Source organism: Apis mellifera, linkage group LG14 (genome assembly GCF_003254395.2).
Source record: "Apis mellifera strain DH4 linkage group LG14, Amel_HAv3.1, whole genome shotgun sequence".
Taxonomy (NCBI): Eukaryota; Metazoa; Arthropoda; class Insecta; order Hymenoptera; family Apidae; genus Apis; species Apis mellifera.
The window spans coordinates 3,179,407-3,185,521 of NC_037651.1; positions in this window are offsets into that span (position 1 = coordinate 3,179,407).

Below are 6,115 nucleotides of genomic sequence, written 5' to 3' on the forward strand. Positions count from 1 at the left end.
ACATGTATCCTTATGAAATATGTGTCGAGAGTCGATGTAAGGGGTTTAAGTGTTGCGTGACACGGTAGCCTAATTGCAGTGATAAAATGAACGGAGGCCATAAAGCCAGGCACTGTTTCGAAATTGACCCGTCATTTTATCATCCTGAATCAACTCCGTCACGAGGGACAAAATAAGGACAGTGTCTGATGTTTAATAGCTATGGGCAAAGTTGTTAACCATAATCTCGTGTCCACTTTTCGTATAAATATTGAAATTGGTAATTTAATCGAATAACAGATTTTTGAATATTTTTTTTTTTTTTTTTGGTCGGCTTTTCATGCTAAATATTTCAATTCGATGAGGATAAATTTTATTGAAATTTATTCAGAATTTCGTATTTTTGTTTGTATTAATTTTAAAATGTAAATAAACATCAATTAAAGAGGATGAATCGACGATTGATTATGATTAACAAGTCAATATTTTGTTCATGTAGTATTGAAGGTATACAATAATTTTTTTTTAAATATTTTGTTCCCTTTTTGTGTATAATTGTTATTTTTTGGTAAGAAGATTTTTTTATTCGCAATTATTTTATTTATTTATTTATTTTATTTTCGATTATGAAACTTGGAAATCGATTTTTATTCGCTTCTGCGTTTTCATCGCGTTATTTTTGCAATGCAAGATTGAACATAACGCTTCATTAAAGTCAATTTCACGAAAAGTTTTTTTCATCCTCTTCTAAAAATAATAAAAGATTTTTATTTTTTTTTTCGAGATTTTAATTAAAACTAATTTTAATTCCTCGGTTTATTAAAGATACGTAATTGAAGGGATTGTTAAATACCGATTTGTGAATATTCACGAGTCGTAATTAAATTCCAATGGAAGTAATTTTCTGTTCAAATGTATAAAATCATTTGAATTCACACGAATAAAATAACAGAAACGCATGAAAGAATTTTCAACAATTATTTCAATTTAATATTTTCTTTTTTGTTATATTTATACAGAGATATAAATAATATTTATTATTACGTTATTAGTTATATTTAATATTGGCCATTTCTAAAATAATTTATATCATCGAAAGAAAATGAAATATTTCGTGTTTGATGAATCGAATATTCAAAGTCCGTACATGATCCAACAATATTGACAGTGGCATTATTAAAAATATTTTCAAAAATATAAACAATATTGAACTGTATTATAATATTTTCAATCCATTTTGATCCTTTTCCTTTTAATCTTTCGTTTCACGATCAATTATACTTTCAATACCTGTCAATATTGATTAAAATCTCACGGCTAACCAATAACTACTATTTCACCAGTATAGATAATAAAGTTTCATGGTTGACCAAAGAGACTACCTATTTCACTATCTAACAGAATAAAGTCGCTTGGCTGTTCAATAACGTAGTTATTTCACTTGTAACGCAATAATGTCTCACGGTTGATCAAAAAGATAGCTATTTCACTTACAAAGTCTCATGGCTGAACAATAACATAGCTTTTTCACTGGTAATAGAATAAAATCTAAGTGATAATGTAACAACATTGTAATATTTATATAAAATTTTCGAAATTTATCTGTCGCTTAATCACTAATAGATGTTGTAATGTTGACGATGTATCTTCTGTGAGAGATGTCGGATCGACTTTGAGTTACTTGCTTAGGTAAACTTTGCTGCTATTAGGAAGTTTCCTTACACAAGTGCGACTAGTTATACATTGTTAAGAAGGTGTATATTATATCTAGATTCATAAGATCTTCAAAATATTATTTTCAATGCTAATTTAAAGATTTCAGAGTATTTGTTAAAATGAATGCGTGGTTAGAAAGGTTTTGATATAAAAAAGAGATTCCAATAGATATCAAAGTTGTTTGAATATTATTAGAAATGTTATTATAGATTAAAAATCGATAAATATTTTTTATATACTATGAATTTTTAAAATTAAATGTAAATTTGTTTAATTTTTATTTTTTTTTTTATAATATCTTAGTTGAAAGTTTAAATGAAAAAGATACTTTGATGCTTTGTATCCTGCGAATACCGAAAATTAAATCCAATATGAAATTTTCGTACACGGTTAGACTTTTTCAAATAAAAAAAGACTTTTTCTCCTCGGTATTTTTTTTTTTTTTTATGATCTAACTTTTTTCTTCGTTAGAATCTTTTTTTTTCGACGAATTTCGCCGGAAAAAAATATTGCATCCTGCGTCCACTTTGATTGTGCTATTGATCGTAACATTTTCTCCATTTGTTTTCATAACAATGTATTTCCTTCTTTTTTTATCCCTGTTTTTTCTTTGTTATACAAATAGCACGCGTTGGGATATAAAATAAAAAGTTATGAACGAAATGTTTTCTAGCTTACTACAAATGATAGAAATGTTTTAAAGTTGTGAAAAAAATTATTCGAAATAGTTTTCTTTACCTTTCTTAAATCAAAAATAAAATATTCTTTCCAATTATCTTTTGTTCGTTTTAATTCTTAAGTAAAGTTTATTTCCTTTTTTCCCCTATAATTAAACAAAAAAATTAAATCATTATTATTAAAGTTGGAAAAAAGAAAATAAATTTTTTTTTTAAATACAAAAAAAGAAAATATGATTTTTCTTATTCTAAAATAATTTATTTAATTTCTAACGAATTTAAGAAGGTATAAATAGAATATAAAATTTGAGGTATAAAATGTAACATCTTGGGCATTGTTTCTTTATTAATTATTGATTATCAAAATGATTTTGTGATTATTATTACAAGATGCATATTCAAAAATATAGATTCCTTCTTGAATTTGAATAATTACATAAAGGGAATTGAAATGATAATGTTATATTGGATTAATTATATTACAGAAATCCTTTGTTTTTTCTGATTACGATTTACATTGTATTTTCAATGTTTTCAATATTATTTCAAGGCACTGTAATCATTTAAAATTTTAATCAATGCGGTTACTTTAATTAAAATCATTTTCTGTTGCACGCTTTCCATTCATTTATTGTATTTTCACGACTGAATCAACAGGCACGTTTAAAATTTCCTAAAAAAAAAAAAAAAAAAAAAAAAAAAGATATGCATATCGATAAAATTTTTAATAATTCACGTTTGAATAAATCAATAATTGATGATAGTGCACATCAATGTTCTCGATCGACACGTCGCATCAATGTGTCACGAGAATTATATTAAAATTTTATATTAAACATAAAAATATCCAACGTTTATTAATATTTATAAATATTATCGGAAAATAACACATGAATAGTCGATCAATGAAATGAACAAAAATTTACCAACATTGTATTTAAATAGCTTCCAAATGTAAATCAATGAATAAATATAATACATAAATAAAAAAAAAATGCGTAAATACAATTTTAATATGTAATCAATGAAAGAGAATAAAATTTCAAAAATATTCAAGATAACTTTTAAATTACATAAGAATAATATAATGAAATAATTCAAAATAAAAAGAATTTTATCTTTAACTAGTATAAATTAAAGAAGAAATTTCATTATTGCCAAACAATTAATAATAATCAATTATTCTCTTTCAACTTAATTTCCTCATAAAATTAACCACCTTCGTTCTTTATCATCACTCTTCCTTTAATCCAAACAACTTTCATAAAAACAAAAAAAGAAAAAAATTCTACGTCAAAACGAATCGTCGTCCCTTTCGTATTCCTCTGTCTGCTTATAATTTAATCTACGCGAAGAAAAATTCTTCTTCCGTGCAATTTTTAATTTATCATTCAGCGTTTTAAAACCCCCGTACTTGCAAACAAATTGCACATAGTCCCTGCTAATATTCCGAGATTCCTCTACACGCGTAGACACCCCTTTAAGCTCGCTAACTTCGAAAAAAAAAAAAAAGCCTCGTTGCAAGCTGAAAACTCGCAGCTTCGATAATCTCAGAAACTTGAACGAGACGCACGTTTGCCCCATCCTCTCGTTTAATCCTCCGACGATGATCTCGACAAAGCGTGGCAAGTGCAGAGAACCAAGGATTAAAAGTGCATGTACCACTCTTTCGTGGAGGGGAAGGGTTAAGAAGAGGCGAGCCAACAAAGAGATCCGCGTGGAACTTTGTATGGTCGGGCACCACCACCGGGTGGTGGTGCCAACTTGCTGAAAATGAATTTAGGAGACTATTTAAGTGGCGTGGAAGTTAAGACAGGTTAAAACGTGATCGAAAGATATTTCAATCAAATATATTTTTTGATTGTTAAAAATATATGTTGATGATATAATTTTGAAGAAGAATTAGAGAATATTTTATTTTGGCGAATACTTGCTTTATTAATCAACTTGGAAATATTATATTCCAATTATTTGATATCGATTTAACAATAGCAATAATTTTACAAATTATTTATATTATAGAGTATATACAGTACTTCATCATCCATTTTTTGAACAAAAAGATCGTTAGAAACCAAATTAAATACTAATTAATTTCAAGTCTAGTTTCGTTAAATCGATTAGAAATTTCTATTGTTTCTATTTCCTTAAACGATCAATTTTTTTTTTAAATTTCTATTAATTCATCTATTCATTAATTCCATTAATTCAATTTCATACGTATATTTATATATTATATTCGTACTAATATTCTCTAACAAATCATTTACCATAAGCAACAATTCAAAAAATCATAAAACTCTCTCTTTCTCTCTCTTCTCCCTCCCCATCATGTAACATAATATTTCCTGATAAAAACCAGGAGTATCCAGTTCGTTGATCAAATTTTAATCTCGAACGGTACTCAAACGGATAGGGAAAAATTGTCCAGCGAAAGGCAAAGTTTGTTTCAAATCAATATCTCGCAAATTGGACTTCAAAGCACGCACACTGTGTACAGATCATTGAACGCGGATTGAACGCGCCACATGACCCACATTCTTTTCTGGAAAAACGCGTAAGTCTAATAGTAGCGATAGTAGTAGTAGTAGTAGTAATAGTAATAGTAATAGTGGTAGTAATAGTAGTAGTAGTAGTAGAAAAAAAAAAGTGTAGACTCAGTCTCTCTCACTGACCTGTTCCACTGGTGCGTCACGCTGAATAGGTCGGTGAAGGAGAGCGAGCGAGACAACGATAGAAAGACTAGATTAGAAACTACGGTTCGGTTTGAACGATAATATCTCGATAACGAGAAGTTGTATCGATATGAAACGAGATATATTTTAAAAGGAAAGATGTAGTTTGATTGAGGATTAATTTAGAAAAAATAGAAACGGTTTTGGGATTTTAATAAATATTATACGTTTGTTTTGAAGTTATTCTTGTTTTTATCGTGTCTCCATTAAAGGATAAAGGATTAGAAAAAGAAAGAAAATCGTAGGTATATTGTTAAATGTTTCAATTTACTTTCCAACTTCTTTTCACCTTGGGTCTTAAAGAAATTAAAAAGCTATAATAATCCAATTTGTCAATTCCCTGGTCAACCTATTCGCTATAAACGTTTCAATCCAATCGGATCGTATTAGTCCCGCCGGGTATCGTTTCACCTTATTGACTATTAACCGTTCCAACTGTATATTCCTGCTAACAATTTCCATTTCTACGCATATTCCAAGTCCAGTAAAGCTAGAAAAGTTTTTTGATATAATATTCTTGCAGGGAAATTAAATTCTGATCTGAAAATTTTAATAGAATAATAAATTGAAGTAATATTTTAATCCAATAATCTAATTTTCCATCAGAATCTATTGATCTAATCCAACATCATATTCTGTTTTCAATGTATAAATTTATAGTTTTAATCAAAATAATATATTTTTACAATCTATTAATCATTTAATATATTAAAATCTACAAAAGATTTTTAAACGATTGATTGTAAAACAAGATATTATCAATGCATCAGAGTTTTTTCTTTTCATTAAAAAGATTCTGCGAATAGAAGAAAAGTTCTTCAACAGATTCTCTCTTTTTTTCTACTTAGAATAATTTTAATTTAGAAAGAAAGAACTTAAATATTCCAGAAGAGCTTAATTCTACAACTCTTTATTTTCATTGAACATGGCATAACGCTGTCTCAATCGCACTCAATCCATTTACTTTTACTACGATCAATGCATCACATGCATTTTCACCTCTGTTAC